The following is a 17,271-nucleotide window of genomic DNA, read 5'->3' on the forward strand; positions in this document are numbered from 1 at the left end:
CAGTTGATTATGTTGTCATGTGTAAGACGATTAGGATGGTTGATAATTTTTTTTTGTCTACATAGTGAATACTACTTATATGAATAAAAGAAATGATTAAGGACTAAAAACCCAATGTTTGTCCACGTGGATGTGTACAATGATGTTCGCTGCAGCTTTATGATGGTGAAAAATTGGAAAAAAATCCAAATGTCTACCTGCATGCAATAAAAAATAAATTTTGGTACAGTCATAAATTGAATGCTATGTAGTAGTAAAAAATGAATTAAATTTATATGTGTCATCATCAACAAATCTCAAAAACTTAATTTTCAATACATATGCAAGGTACAGATGTATACTTCAAGGATGTAATTATTTAAACAAAGTCTAAAAACTTAGAAAGCAATAATATATGTTGTTTATGGACACACACATGGGGTAAAGGTGTAAAAACATGCATGACAATGATAAACACTGAGATCAGGATGGTGTCACCTCTGGAGAGAAGGAGAATGAGACTCAGAAGAGATACACTGGGAGCTTCAAATAACTGTATCTGCAATGTTTTAGTTTGTAAAAAAGAACTGGCACAAACAGAGCAAAATGTTAAGATCTGATTAAGGGGTGGGGTAAGTAAACCAGGGTTTGTTACATGATCCTTTGTATTTGTCTGTATATTTGGACTGTATACCATATAGCAAAAAATTAAGTGCACAGCAACAACAGAAGCCAGTGGTTCCAACTGAAGGAAGCTAAGGGCAGAGGAGTCAGGGGGTGCCTGTGTGGTGACCACTGGAGTTGGGGGGCGAGGGCAGGGATGACCCATGCTGGTCAATGTAATTCCCTCATGGTGAAAAGTTAGGTTTTCACCAAACTGAAATCACATTCAAACTGAAATCACTCGTGTGGTCAACCACAAAGCATCATGCAAAAAATAAATGCCTATGTCCCAGGAGGTTGAAAATTCAAGAGTCTAGAATGAAGGAATTCTAGCAAGAAATGCAACCAAGTACCAATAGGGATAATATGAAAAGATTAGTCTGGAGAAAGAGGATTTTGCAGCAGAGTCTGACAAATAGAGACTGGATGTCTTATTTTAGGCTTAGCAAGGCTGGCTGGCTTCTCGTCTCTCTATGGCCACCCTAGGAACTCAGCGTAATATCCAAGAATGGCTAGGCTGACGTATGTAAGTGGACTCTGACACACAGCAGTGTGACTCTGCCTTCCACCTGCCCCAGCTCCTCCAGCACGTTACACGACAGCCTTACAGAACCACCGGTAATTCAGGCAACCCGCTGGGCTGCGTCGAGCCCCCCGTGCCCATGCACAGACTCCCGCTCACCCTGAGAAGAAACATCGTTTCGTTCCCCTCGCTCGCCTTCCATTTCCCCCACACCCTAATCATGGCATCTTTCAATAGCTCGGTTCTGTCCTCTGCCCCTCTGAAGTCTCCCCTCACCTCTAATGCCCCATGGAGTGGCTCTACACTCGTTACTCTGTATAACTTTCTATTTTTGCCCACTGTGTTTTAATTTTCGGTTTCCCCTTTTAGACTGTAAATTCCTCGAGGCCATAACACACCCTGAACCCAGGACTGAGCTCCGTCCTCTCTCGTTGAAGGATGAATGAAATTTTCGGATCGGTGCACCAGGCTTCCCCCTGTTATCTCCTATTACAGAAGATTAAGTCTGCTGTAAACATCTCTATTCTTTTTTCTCCCTGGACACCTCCTCCTTGGTCTTCTTCCATCCCATTTCAGCAAAGTAATTTCTTCTTCCATATAGTCACTCAAAGAGAAAAGTACCAGGTAGGTCTGAGGGAGGGCTAATAAGAATCAGACTGTTTTTTTCCCTTTTGAAAAAACCCAGTTTTACCACTGGTTTTACTTTTCCCCACATGAATTCGCCCAGCTGCCAATGGGATGAATTATGACCGTTGTTTAAGGATCTGCAATGTGGTGATCAGACCTGGCCACTCAGCACAATGGCCCGGGGAAGGTTTGAAAGTACTGGTGTCAGGGCCTCATTCTGAGCCTCCTGCATTAGGATTTCCATGGGTGGGGCCTGAACAACCGACATTCTGTGTGTGGGAACGGGCGTGTAGCCCGGTAACCATGAGTGGTGGCCTTCTCTGAAGGCTTCAGAGCAGCAGAATAGGTTTAGGTTGAAGGGTAGCAGAGGAAACAAAATGTTTCTAAAACATTAGACATCCTTATCCCTATTCTTCAAAGTCCTCCGGCTGTCCCCGACAGGAATTCCTCAGGTACACCCAGGACTCCGAAGGCATTTGCCACCTCTTCATTTTTCCTCCTCGGAGAACCTCAAAATTTCTTCTACCTCACTAAGCAGGGCAAATATATGTATGTTTAAAAATTTCCCCAGGAGATTAAGATGATCAGCTAGGTAGGTATTTGATATATTTAAAAATACTGGCTTTCAACTCTGACTTAACCCGGGCTCTCCTCTGGTGCTTTTTAAAAACAGCAAGGCCTGGGCTGTACGCCAGACCAGTTAGAGCTGAGCCTCCAGGAGGTGGGGCCCAGGCATTTTTTTTAAAAGCATCCTAAAGATGATTCTAATGAGTAGTTAGAGTTAAGAGCCACTGGTCTATAACCTAAAAGAAACAGAGAAATACCTATTAAAAAGACATAAAAAGGGCCAGTCTGGTGGTGCAGTGGTTAAGTTCGCACGTTCCGCTTTGGCGGCCCGGGGTTCACCGGTTCGGATCCCAGGTGTGGACATGGCACCGCTTGGCACGCCATGCTGTGGTAGGCGTCCCACCTACAAAGTAGGGGAAGATGGGCACGATGTTAGCTCAGGGCCAGTCTTCCTCAGCAAAAAGAGGAGGACTGGTAGCAGATGTTAGCTCAGGGCTAATCTTCCTCAAAAAAAATAAAATGAAATAAAATAAATAAATCACAAAGAAATATCAGAAAACAAAAGCCCATTATACACTTTCAGGAAATTAATAATGAATCAATGATATGGTTATAGCCAGATGAGATTGCTTTTTTTAAAGTAAACTTTATAATAGAATACATGATATGTTATAACACAATATCCTATGGTTTAATACAATATGCTTACTGAAAAATACGTGAAATAAGATTTGAAGAGGAATTTGAAATCTAAGGACATGATTTTGCCGTCAAGATGCTTCTTTGCGTTTGCCATTTTCATTTAGGGCACTGGTTCTCAGCCCGGGCTGCACGATGGAATCACCTGGGCAGCTTCAAATACCAGTGCAGCCTGACTCCACTGCCAGGGGATTTAACTGGTCTGGGAGGCCGGCAGGGACTGAGAGTTAAAAAGCCCTCCAGATGATTCTACTGTGTAGCCAAGGTTCAAAACCACTGACTTAGAGGACGGCAACACAAATTCCCACACCCTCTCAGCCACCCACCCAGACAAAAAGAAAAAGACTGAATAGGGGGTAAAGTATAAACAAATCGTGTGCAATGCCTCATACTACTGTCTTATACTACTTACGTGTATTTTTGAAATATTTAACAAAAACTACAAAAGAGAGAAATATCTAGCTTAGGTTTCTCAAGCAAAGTGTTTCCGTTCTTACATTCTCACGACAAAAGGGAGCTGTGTGAAGGCGGGCCGTGCAACGCCTACCACACTTCAAGAAAATGCAGTCTTAGTTGTTAGAAACATTTCATTCAGGGTTTAAACTAGGAGCAAGTCTCAAAGAAATTTAGATCTCAAAACATCAGACGGACTTAGGAAACCATTAAGCTATGCACTGTCTGTAGGCTTCCCAAATAAAATAGAGGACATCCAGCTAAATTCGAATGTCAGATAAGCAACAAATAATTTTTTTTAGTACAACTATCTTCCAAATATTGTATGGGGCATAGTTATATTAAAATTTTATTCTTTATCTCAACTTTAACTGGGTATCTTACAGTGTTCTTTGCTAAATCTGGCAACCATGACTCTCTGTAGGTTAGGAAGAGAAAGAGAAAAGGGGGATCCTCAAATATTTTTGAGGTTTTAGGACCCAGACTATAATCTCTGTCCTCCCTGAGATACCTGTTTGGCAGTTCAGAGATGAGAGATGTCTTAACTGGAAAAGGAAAGGAGAGAATGTTATAATGAAAAGCTGTCCTTTTGGGGAACTTTTATGCTCATCAACAATGATTAATAATTAAAGCTGTGAAGGCTATCAATAGCCACCTTATCAGAAGAAGAGAGGCAAAGTACCCAAGGGGCCAACACAAGGAGATCCAATGACCAGACTCTTATCTGACAGATAACGAGCTTTCAGTGTGCTGATTGAAATTATAAATCCCCAAGCTGTAAAGCTACACAAACCCTCCCACAAGAAAAGTCACTTCTGAGATGGCCCAAAGGGACAAGTCTTCTGGCAGGTCCTCCAACAAAAATACCAATGACAGAAAAGCAAACAGACCTAAAAGTTCAAGTCCTGTGTTCCACAGCTATGGAAGAACGGATTTAAAAATATTTTAGGGGGCCAGCCTGGTGGCGCAGTGGTTAAGTTCACATGTTCTGCTTCGGTGGCCTGGGGTTCGCTGGTTCAGATCCCGGGTGTGGACATGGCACCGCTTGTCAAGCCATGCTGTGGTAGGTGTCCCACATATAAAGTAGAGGAAGATGGGCATGGATGTTAGCTCAGGGCCAGTCTTCCTCAGCAAAAAAGAAAGAGGAGGATTGGCAGCAGATGTTAGCTCAGGGCTAATCTTCCTCAAAAGAAAAAAAAAAAGGTTAGAAAATCAATAATCCAAAGAGATTTATGCACCCCTATGTTCACGTGTAAAAAGAATTAAAGTGAGGTCTCACTTCCATTCTGTGGGTGGCAGGCAACCATGGCGTCAGTTCCCTGTGTGTCTTTCCAGAGCTATTTCATACACAGGCAGATATGAATACACAGTCCTCTTCTCATGAATGGCAGCATGCCTTAACACCATTCCACATCTTGCCTTTTTCACTTAGCAATCCATTTTGGTGATCCTTCCATATCAGTACAAAATAGCCTCCTCATTCTTTTGTTTTCTAAACAGCTGCATAGCATGCTGTGATATGGATGTTCCATAATTTGTCAAGACAATCCTAACAGTGCTGCAATGAGGATTAAGGTAAGAACTACAAATCACTTAGAACAAGGTCCTCAACAGATATTATTACCTTTTTAATCAGCCTCACACTTATTTCCTTTTAGGTGCTCCATTTCTTGAGGCCTTGGGTCTCCAGTTATTCATTCATTCAGTACAAATGTACTGACTTTCTACTTCCATGTTTGGCTGTAACATGCAAGTTGGCTATGCTTAGAGATCAATAAGCTATGGCACACGCCCTCAGGAAAGTTGTCATCTAAGGTCTTTGCAGCAATCCACATCCTTTTAAGGATTTCTTACAGGTGGGTAGAGGCATGTGAAATGATAGAGCATATACGCGAACACAGGTGGTTTTGGGGGTGGGAGCAAGAGATTGTAGGCAACGAAATACCAACATTTAAGAAATGAGACCAAGGGCCTTTGATATATAAACCACATTACTTTTTTCCTTCTTATGATAAAAGTAATATATGAGCACTGTGGAAATTTGGAAATTTTTCATTTTTCTCCTGCATCAATGATACATTTTAAGGGTATATTATAAATGCATATATTTGTACATATATAATATATATTTACATGGCTGAGATACTGTCTTAATAGTTTTGCACAAATTTTTTTTTACTTAACATTATTTTATAAACATTTTGAGATGTCAATAAACTTCAGAAGTGTAATTTTTAATGGTTGCAAAATATTTTCCAATATATATGTAGCATGATTTAGTTAACCACCTTTCTTATTACTAGACACTTAGGCTACTTCCCAGTTTTTGCTATTATAAGTGGGATTTTCTTTTTTGATCTGTGTGAGTTTATGTGTGTGATGGTAAAAAAAAAAATCCTGCATATTTAAACAACATTAAAGCTCATTTTAAGTACTGGGTAACTTACAAAGCGAGCACATAAAAACTACGAATTGACTTACCATGAATGGTAGACACTTATATGAGCTTCTTATTTATACACAGTAATAGTTAAACATCATTATTGTAGTTAACATTTATGGAGACTGCGCAATTAAAGAACCACAGCTTCCGTGTAAGGTAAGAATTATCTACAATTTTCAGACGAAGTATGTGAGGCTCTGATGGAGTAACAGCAGCCGGGACTGGACCTGAGGTCTGCTCACTTCAGAAACCAACTCCTATGCTATGCTGCCTCCTTAACTGTGCATCAGATTAATCACGTCAAAATGTTTAACTTTATCTAAATTACATTAATTATGGGCATGCATTCCCTGTCATCATGATTTGTTGCTTATGAAGCATGGCGGTCCCAACCAAATTAGAAGCAAAGCTAGAGGTCAAGGAAGGCTTCAGAGAGGATGCTGGACTTGAAGGAGCTCTCCAGTATTGGGTAGAAGGCAAAATGAGGGCATGTGATCCTTCCCAGAGAAGTGAACGGTAGCAATTAATAGGACACGTTCATAGACTACCAAAAACACTGGCAGAAATTGTGTTCTGGGTGGTTACAGGAAATGAAACTGGAGGGGTCAAATAGGACCAGGTCTTATAAGACCATAAAAGCCAGGCTACAAGTTCCAATTGGAAGTCACAGGCTCTAGTCACTCGACTATATTCTCACCCTCCTTTGCCCTACACCGAACTACTGATCCAAACTGCCACGCCACACAAAAATTATTCCATTCCACTAAGAAATTGAATCTCTTCCAGCACTAATTTGCTGTGACTCCATAAGTTGATAAATTGCAAGATTTATTTTCCAACTAGGAGCACTTGAAAGATCATTAATACTCACAAGATATGCCTCCAGAATCTTCTTTGGGGTAAAAAAGCTCAGCAATTCAAATTGGTGCTTAAGTTTGAACGACACATTTTAATAAGAAAAAGTTTTCTACTTTAAGTGAAAGTGGAAGAATCTACTGGTTTACCAGTCATTTCTTTTTTAAAATAATAACTTTAGTCAAAGTAATGCAGATACGATAAAATTGCAAGTATAACGGGAGGGGTAATCAAGAAAAGTCATTTCCCACCCCTCTTCTCCCCGACTGCAGCTCTGGGCCCTGAAGTAACTATTTTCTTAAAATTACTTTTGATTTTAGTTCCTCTGGTGGGTTTATTTTTAACTCCAAATCAGCATTCTTCAAAGAGTGCCCTTAGTATTTTGGGTGGGACTTGTGTGGAACTGTTGCGCGCATTTAGCGTCTCTGTCCTTGACACTACGTGCTAGGAGCATTAATTTAAAAAAATTCAACGTGTATATTTTTGATTTCTATATCTCCTTTTGGAAATATGATTTTTTTCATAATGTGCATTTTTTCCTTTTGTTTCCTCTCCCTTTTTTTCTTTAAAGATTGACCCTGAGCTAACATCTGTTGCCAGTCTTCTTTTTTTTTCTTCTTCTGCTCCCCAAAGCCCCCCCGTACTGAGTTGTGTATTTTTGGCTGTGGGTCCTTCTCGTTGTGGCATGTGGGACGCCACCTCAGCATGGCCTGATGGGCGGTGCCATGTCTGTGCCCAGGATCTGAACCAGTGAAACCCTGGGCCACCAAAGCAGAGTGCGTGAACTTAACCACTGGCCACGGGGCCAGCCCCTGTTTTATGTTCTTTTTATCCCTTTAATAATCTTTAACACACTGATGGCTTCGTTCATATATTTCCATTATTTTAAGTTCTTGAGGATTTGACCCTTCTATTTGTCTTGTTTGCTGATACTCCCTCTGCAGGTTTTTGAAACTGTGAGCTCATTTTAATGGTAGGGGAGGGGAGTGGTTCCCTGTCTCCTTGGGCCTGAGCCATGTCTTCTTTCCAGGTTTGGATGGTACGACCCCATCCTCACATCCTAGGATCTGTATCCACAGAGAAACTCCCATGGGTTGTGCTGAGTGTGAACTTGCACTTACTGATCTTTTAAAACATTTTTTTTGTATTATTCTGGTACACTTTATTTTAAAATTAACTATTTATTTAAACATTAAATTGTGATTTAGCCTTTATTTTTGTGTCTTAGTACTGGAGGGAGGTCTGTATGACTGAGCTTAGTCCTCCATGTTGCTAGATGTCCCATTATTATAACTACGTAGATACTGTTTATTATTGGTTCTATCTACTGAATGGAATTTACTTAATTCTTCATAAAGCCATCCTTCTTGGAGCTCACTGACTACTTGTCCCAATTTGTGTCAATTTCTTTCTAAGCCTGGTTCACATCTGTCAGCCTAGGATTTATTCTAATTGTACTTGGGGAGATACACTCTTTCTTATTCCTTAGCTTTCTCCTTCTTGCTTTCTACCCTCCTTTTGCTGGAGCACATCCTTAGGTAATTGCTTCAGAAAGGGTACTTGGAAATAAATGGCCTGAGTCTTTGAATGTCTGAAAATGTCTTCATTTTACCCTCACACTTCATTGATAATTTTACTGGCAATAGAATTTTACGTTCAAAATCATTTTCTTTCATAATTTTGAAGGCATTGCTCCATTGTATTTTAGTATCCAGTTTACTGATGAGAAGCTTTATGTCAATCTTCAGTGAATTGATTTTCCCTTTCAGAAAGTTTTAGGAGCTTCTCTGCATCCTTGACTCTGAAATTTCATAATGATTGTATCTCTGTATGAATGTTGTTTCCATTCACTTGATGAATGGTTTTTTCTTTTTCTTTTCTTTGAGGAAGATTAGCCCTGAGCTAACATCTGCTCCCAACCCTCCTCTTTTTGCTGAGGAAGAGTGGCCCTGAGCTAACATCCATGCCCATCTTCCTCTACTTTATATGTGGGATGCCTGCCACAGCATGGCTTGATAGGTGGTGCTAGGTCTGTGCCTGGGATCCCAATGGGTGAACCCCAGACCGCTGGAGCAGAGTGCGCCAACTTAACCACTGCACCACCAGGCTGGCCCCTGATGAACCCCTTTTATCTCACACTGTTCCTTGACTCTAGGACATTTCCCCCCAGTATTTCTTTGTCAACGTCTTCTCCATTTTCTCTTTCTAGAACTCCAATAGACTGGTTGGATTCACTGGATTGCTTCTCTACGCTTCTTATCTTTTCCAGCATTTATTCTCTATCTCTTTGACATTTGCTTGTGCATTCCAGGAGATCGCTAATTTTAGCTCTTCTAATAAATTATTTTTATTTTAGCAATCATTAAAAAAATTCAAGGTCTTTTTTGTCTGTTTGTTTTCTGATTATTGCTCCTTTTTAATAGGATTCTGTTTTTGTGGTACGGAAACAATATCTTTTTAATCACTCTGAGGGGACTTGGATTTTTAAAAAAATTGTAAGTGATCTCTCTGAATGATTTCCTCTTTGGCATTAGTAACTGTTTATCTTGGTGTTTTTTTTTCTTTATGCTCCTTTGTATGTCAGGTTATTCTTGGTTATATACATTCCCACGGTGGCCTGTCTTGCACAGTTGGCTCTGTTTCATTAGTAACTGGCCTCCATTTTCCTATTCTGTTCTCTTCGGAATTCTTCCTATTCTTTGCATAATTTTACAGCCACTTACAAAGAGTTACAGCATAGACAGAAGGCAAAATGCTCATGCTTAGTCTGTGATCTTTAATCCTTGATATTATTTTTTCATTTTGCAAATTGGGCAGTTGTGTGCTAAATTTTATCAGCCACATTTTTCATAAAAAATACATAGACGTATGGAGAAGGATTTGAAAGCATTTATCACAAAATGGTAAACATAGGTTATATTTGGCTAGTGGGGTTGTGGGTAATTTTGTTTTCTTTTCAGCTGTACATTTTAGCATTTCCACAGTAGACACTATTATTTTCATAACAAACATAATAAAAATAAGTTGGAAGTGTTGGTAACAGGAGTGGAAGTTGCTCTCTGTTATCCTCAGAGGAGGAGTCTGCAAACACAGGAGACCCTCGGTGTTTGAGAGGAAAAGTGAGCGTTCTGTTGAGAGTCTTTGAGAATCCTAGATGCAAGGATGCTGCTCACTGAGAGATGGACGTGGGTGGGCTGCCTGACTGATCTAAGCTACCAGGTTTGTCTTCGTTTCACGCTTCACACACAACCTTAGAGGCTGTACTGTCTTCTCCACTGCCAGTTAAACACACCGGGCCCCTTCAGATTTGCTCCCCACTGGGAGATGAGACCAAAACCGCCAAGAGTCCACTGCGGGATCACACAGCAATACCACCTACACGGGGCCAGGTGGGGAACGACGATGACCGAGACGAACAGGTGGGTCTGTGCCAATCCAGAGAGCACGCGCCAGCCCGATGCGCCAGCCGCTACACAGCTCTTGCTGGTCGCTGGCTGTCATTTTAAGATTTTCCTTATACTGAGGTTCAACTGACATACAGTGAACTGCACAGATGAGGGTATGGTTTAATGAGTTCTACCACGCATTTCAGACTATCATAGAAACTTTTCTTCATCCAGAAATTTCCCTCATGCTCCTCCCCAGTCAATCCCGGCCACATCCCTATGTCAGGCAATTGTAGGTCTGATTTCTGTCACCATGGATTAATTCTGCCTATTCTAGACTTTCATATACATAGAACATCCAGTTTTTTTTGTGTGTGTGAGGAAGACTGTCCCTGAGCTAACATCTGTGCCCATCTTCCTCTATTTTGGATGTGGGACCCTGCCACAGCATGGCTTGATGAGCAGTCTGTAGGTCCACACCCAGGATCTGCACCCACAAATCCTGGGCCGCTGAAGTGGAGTGCGTGAACTTAACCACTACGCCACTGGGCCAGCCCCAACATCTCTCTCAATTTTAACATGTTGAAAACGAACACGAATTTTTATAAAACAATGTGCAGACTCAAGAAAACACGCAGGCCACACTGGCCCACCAGCAGTGCGACCATGTTGTGTTTGGGCTAGAGTACGAACCAAGAATACATTTTACATAAATGTATTAATTTCTCTCATGATGTTGGTGTTGGTGCTACCTGACAGCTCTTATTCTTTAGCAGCTAGTAGTACATTCTTTACAAAGGAAGGGCAAAGCTAATCTTCAGGGCACCAAGAAAGCAAGGAGAACAGGAGACAGAATCCCACTGCACAGCCAGCCATGGGGACAAAGGACCTACAGGGAAAGAACGGGCAGAGGCTGACTTGGTGAGAGAGGGAAAGCTGGGGAGCATCCAGAGGGCAAAAGAAAGAAGAAATGGGGATCACAGGGCTGCTGTAAGAACCAGAAAGAAACCTCAACTTCATGTCATCTTACAAGTGTCCCACTGAAAAGGCCCTACAAGGCCCTACGTGATCTTCAGCACCTTCCCAAACTCCTGCCCCACAACCGCCCCTTTCTTTGCCGATTTCCCTTCTTTCTACTTCCCACCTCGTCACTCAGCTCCAGCCAATTGGACCTTCTTGCTATTTTGTGAATGTGCCAGGTACATACCTGCCTCAGGGCCTTTGCACTGGCTAGAAAGCTCCACCCTCAGACAACCTCATAACTTTCTCCATCACCACCTTCAAGTCCATGCTCAGTATCACTTTCTCGGGCCATCTTATTTTAAAAATTGCCCAACGAGCTCCTCCACTGCCTTCTTCTCCATTTCATTTTTCTCCATAGCATTCATGACCAGCTAACCCACACTGTATTTTACTCATTTTCTGTCTTCCTTCTTCCCTTCACGAGAATGAAAGCTACATGAGGACGAGTTCATTAGGCGCTTGTTGAATGAATGAGCGAATCAAGGAAGGAAGGAATGAAAACCCCTGGCAGCCCTGAGATGGTTAATAAAAGTGCTCAATAAAACAGGAAGTAGTTAAGAACATTTTATCATTTCTAATTATCTTGCAACATTTAATTATTTTGAGGAAGTAAAGATTCAAAAAGCAAACCAGTGATAATCCTCAGGACCAGAACCACCACAGCTACACCTACTATCTTCAAAAATTAGATTCATGGGAGGACAAATGCTTATAAATAAACACATGACTGGGGGTTTGAGTTTAGTAATAGTTAAGTTTTTCCTTAGATTTCAAGTTACGATGATAAATACCCTCTTGTCCTAGTATATTTATTCCTATCTTAATTCATTTTAAGAAGGAGGTAAAGAATAAATCACGAAATAAGAAAACAGCACGGGCCCAAGATTACTAAATCTTTGGGAACAATGATCGGTAATAAACATATAAAACGAATCCAATCCTAGAATTTTTCTGAGGGCAGTGAGTGCGACCAGCTGTAGAGGGTAGAGCAGTGGGGCTGAGCTCCGGCATCAGACCGTTGACACGAGGTAAGGGCAGCTCCTCTGAGACACAAAGGTGAAAAACTCTGCGGCCAATAGCTTTCTACTCCCAGAAAAAAATATTCCCCAACTCAAGACATTATTTAGAATTAAGTCAGGGCCTAGGATGGGTCAGCGCTGGACGAGACCAAGTAGGTGTGGGCTGCCAGTTCAGCCACAGAGACACCAGTCCATGCACCGCGGATGGAAGCCGGCAGGGAACACGCACGGATCGCGGGCCACAAGCCCACTTCACCAGGACCCGGCAGGTGGGATGCAATGATTTGGCTCAGTTTTGGAAAGCTTGAGAATTAACCTGCAGTAGCGATAAGACCAACAGCAGAGAGAAAAGAAAGAAAGAAAGTGTAGCTCCTTGCAATCCACAGGTCTCCTTACCCTCGTTCTGTTTCCTCCTTAACGCCTTCCCATCTTTTGTCAACTCACGTCCGTTCCTCTTTCACTGATCTGACAGTCACACACACACACAGTTTTTCTCCTTCTTCTGGGTGTTTTGGGATATGAAGGGCAGTAGGAGAAAAAAAGAGTAAGATAAACATAAATAAATTTTATGGATTATAATTTAGGAAGTTTTATCTTTAAACCTAAGAATAATTTTCAAAGTGTGAACATCTGCAGAATTTACAGTGTAATGGCAATGAGATTAGGTCCCAACAAATGATGAAGGTAAACAGCGTGCTCTTTTTTCCTGTCCCAGTCCTGGTAACTCGATAGTCTACAACTACCTGAGAAGGTGTGAGGATCGCTGTTCATCTCGGTTTGGACACAGAAGATCACATTTCAGCAATGATCGAGGAGATCGTCCTGACCCCTTGCTGACACTTTTCTCCCCTACCCCTACAAGGCAGAGCTCGCCTCCAGGAGAAAATTTCAGTAGACTATTAAACGCTGGCACGGACACCGAAAGAAGAGAGAGAATAATCTCTGGGGACCTTTAGGAACAGCTAATCATCTTGGACAGGCAGAGTTACAGCTAGTCCCGTCCATCAAAATGGACCAGGTATTGGGAACCGGCAAAGCACTATAGGAATACTGAGCCTGTGAGATGGCCAGCACCTTCCCTGAAGAAACTGAAATCGCTTGATTTGCACTGCTTCTCAGAAAGGCACGTTTAGGCTTGATTACCCCTGAGTGTACCTAATACTGGGCCAGGCCACGGAGAAAGGGGATCTGGCGGGTCTGCTTTCTATCTTTAGGTGACACAACCTTAGAATCAGCTCCTTAGAATAATCAGTGATTATTTCACAAATGATTCTCAATCTGGGCTGGATATTAGCGTTTCCCCTGGGGAGAGGAGGGTTTAAAAAATAGAGATGTCTGGCCTGCCCCAGTCCATTTAAGTCAGAATCTCTGACCCAGTGTTTTTTTTCTTTTTTTATAAACTCTCCTGGTGGTTCAAATGCATGGAACTACACATTATTATTTGAGAACCACTGATCCTATATGACACTTTCATTTTGTACATAGAAACATTAAGGTCCAAAGAATTTAATTGACTTACTACTTTCCCAAGATCACATACCTAGTTAAAAGCAGAGATTGGATTAAAAGTAGGATCTCCATTAATTTACTCATCCAATAAACACCTATCAATGACATTCTAGGGTTGGGACCAGCCACCTAGTTGTCACTCAAGAATAAGGTAAGTCAAAGCTGGTTCACATCTAAGGATCAATCAGGCTGGTCCTGATCCAAGTTAAAGGACAGAGTAAGCTGTGCTGGTTCTAGCATTCTCTCTCACCCTTTTCTTCCAAGTAGTGGTGTGCGAGTCAGGCCTCTGGAAATGTTAAGGAACCCTGTGGTCCAGGTAAAGTCCATCACTACCTATGACCCACTCTCCCATTTCATTAGTGCCAGGGGCCCCTCTATTTACCCAGATCCAACGTGCAGCACAAGGGGCAGGGGACAGGAACCCCAGATGGAAGCTGAGTGCAGTTCGGTGAAACCTTGATCAGTAGGGCTGAGCTGGAGAAGGGACAGCTCGCTCCTCGGCCCTAGGTACAGAAGAAAGGAAAGTTAACCTAGCAGGTGCTGGTTTGTTCTTTGAAAGAAGTTATGTCCAAAATATTTCATAATGCTCTCCATTCTTTCTCTCCCAAGACACAACTAGAGCCATCACGGTGGTTTACAGTGAATACGGTCATTATATGACATACATCTTCTTCCCAAATGTGAACTACTAGTATGTGTGCGTATGAGAGAGTGAGCAAGTTCATATTTTGAACTCAACCATTCCCATATTTAACAATTCACAACCACAAAAGTTGGCACGTGAGAAACTGTGCTGAATGGGGCATCCGTCCTAAGAGAAAAATCATCTCAGAAGCACTTTGCTCAAGGAGAACGAGAAAAACTGAAAAGTGAGATTCATAATATTCAGGATGAAAGCTGATCTTGACCAACTAAAAAATGAGTAGGACTAATCTGTCTCAGTCTTTTACAAATAATACAATTATTACTGCCCATTCACAGAACACTTACTCAAAAGGCCAGGTGTCTATTCCATTTAAAAGTAAGTTAAATTATATCCACTCAGTTTGTGGATTTACCCACATCCTTGCTTCACTTCCATTTTCCTCTATCTACCTACCCGTGACTAACGGACTGCCCCGTTCTCAGGCGACATCTTACACCTGGGCACCATAAATCCTCTGAAAGATATACAACACTTTGAATGGGTACGAATTTTTTCTGGGGCTAAAGTCCCTAGCTTTGACCAGATTTTTAAAAAGACCTGTCCCCTCTCAAAAGCCCCTTAGAATACCATTGTTTTCAAGGGTGATAAATGGGAGATGATGATGTTGAGGTCGTTGGTATCCACAATGAGAGATTTATGAAATTGGCCTCTGGAACTATCTTCCCAAAGAAGGACTGAGAGATTTCATGAAATTGAATCTATCCTCCAGAACGGTGGGTTTAGATAAAACATACTTTGGGAAGCACCAGAGGATTAAATTTATCCATGCTAACTTTGTCTTCTTTCGTGCAAGATTTGACTAGTTTGAAAGCAAGGGAAAGGAAAATCATCGTCTCCTCCTTTTTCTGGTTGATCCTGACTTTATTAACTCCATGATAATGCAAACGCTAGGGAAGATGGACATATCTTCTCATTTAGTTATATCTCCCAGAAAACCTTTTACTTCGGAATTTCTAAAATGCAGACTATCTGCAATGGTAGAAAAATTACAAAATGATTAGGATACCAGGGGACACACGTGGCGTTTAGGATGAGAAGAAAACGCAACTGTTTTTGATTTTCAGTTGAACAGACGGTGCACACCTGAAGCTACTCCTCACAAGTCAGTCCACTGTGGGTGATCCTGTTGTTTTAACTGGAAGATTCCTCCGTCTTCCATCCTTCTACAGCTCTCAGCAGAGCGCCTCATCCAGGGAGGATGCTCAAAGACTTGCTGGATCAAGTCAATTCTTTTGGTATCGCTCATAAATTAATGAGGAATGTGTAACTCTGTATAGTTTCACAGTAGTTAGAGAGAGAGAAAAAAAGACATGCTATGTAACAGAATTGGGGCTTTGGGTGATACTTAGTAGACTAGAATGCTTTCCAGAAGTGCACTTAAGATATCAGCCTTAGCAACCTTACCTCGAAATTCTCCACCCTAAGTGTCTTTCTAATGCAAATTAGCTTGAATTTCTCTCTCGGCCTCCTGTCCCCTGCTTGAAAGTTTTCCCGAAACAAAGAAATACTACGGTGATTAAAAGGGTTGCCTGGCAAAAATCGAACTTCAAATTTCATTTCAAAAAGGCTTAGACTTCCTATAGCATGCTTCAACACCCTCTCCAATTCCGACCTTACCTTAGATTACGCATTTATATCTAATACACGTGGTTCTCGTTCTTCAGGCAGGAAAAAGCTGAATCACAGTCCTTCTCTCTCCCAAATTGCCATTCTGGTTGTTATGAGAGTCTCCATTCTTGTTTTAACGTTTCTAGACCCTGGACTGCCAGCACTGGACTCACGGTGGCGAGGGATTTCCTCGCCTCCCCCACAGCCCGCCTGCCTGCGCCCTGATCAGCTCCCTACTAAACACAAACCCGACCTGGCTTTGAGTCCAGAACCTCAGACCCACCCTCTGCTGGGCCCCTCGGACGCTCTGCAGGCCGGAGGCCGCCGCTGCCCGAGCCGGGGGTCCAGGCGGCCGGGACCCGGCGGGGAGGGGCGGCCGAGCGCGCCCTGGCGTCCCTGCAGGCAGCGCCCGGTCTCCGGCGAGCAGGCAAAGGGGATCACCGAGGGTTGGTTTTTTACATCGGTTGGGATACGGACAGGCTGCACCTGAGAGGCCGCCGTGACAGCGCGGGGCAGGGATGAGAGTGTTTGGGGCGCTTGGGAAGTTACGAAAACCAAACTGCAAAGAGCAAAACTGCAAAACCAAAGGGACGCAGACGTCTAGCAAAGATGCAAACGTCTAGTAAGAAATCGAGGCTGGAGCGGCCGGGGGGAAGTGATGGGGGCTGGCCGAGGGAAGCCCCTCCGGGGACTCGCCCCGTCCTGCTTCAGAGACCGGGAGAGTGCGGGCCCCTCCAGGGGCCGACCGTCCGTTTTCAGAAAGGAGTTTCAGAGGAGGGAGAGAGACCATGCAGACACCGAGCCGCCCGGAGAGGCGGCCGCACCGCGAGCCCCGGGGCCCTCTCGCAGGCCACGCGGTCAGCGCTCCGGGTGCCCGCGCCACTCCTCCCGGCCCCGCGCCCGAGGCCAGCCGCGCACTCACCGGCCGCCGCTGCGGTGCTGCCCTGGGCGGAGCTGCCGCCCCGCCGCGCTCCGGAGCCGCTGCCTTCTCGACGCCGCGCCGCTGGTCCCGGCGGCTCTCGGAGGGGGCGCCGACCGGCAAACCAGTCGAGGAGCCAGCCCGCCGCCCGCAGCCCGCGGCCAGAGCCCGCCCCCGGAGCCCCGCCCCCGAACCCGCCTGGAATCCCGAGGCCCCGCCCAGAGCCCCGAGCCCCGCCCATAACCCCGCCCAGAGTCCCGAGGCCCCGCCCACCCCGCCCCGAACCCCGCCC

General features: G+C 43.5%; 1 protein-coding gene across 1 annotated transcript in view; it reads right to left on the reverse strand.

The window, feature by feature from the left end:
- The window catches only part of SLC26A5 (solute carrier family 26 member 5), a 50,048-nt gene extending 32,942 nt beyond the window's left edge, over positions 1–17,106 (reverse strand). Inside the window, exons 1-2 of the mRNA XM_046669848.1 lie at positions 16,983–17,106; positions 14,129–14,249 (exon numbers count right to left, since the gene is read on the reverse strand). The gene's annotated coding sequence lies outside the window, so the exon portion shown is untranslated. The remainder of the gene's footprint in view (positions 1–14,128; positions 14,250–16,982) is intronic.
- Positions 17,107–17,271: the final 165 nt, after the last annotated feature.

This window comes from Equus quagga, chromosome 8 (genome assembly GCF_021613505.1).
Source record: "Equus quagga isolate Etosha38 chromosome 8, UCLA_HA_Equagga_1.0, whole genome shotgun sequence".
Classification (NCBI taxonomy): domain Eukaryota; kingdom Metazoa; phylum Chordata; class Mammalia; order Perissodactyla; family Equidae; genus Equus; species Equus quagga.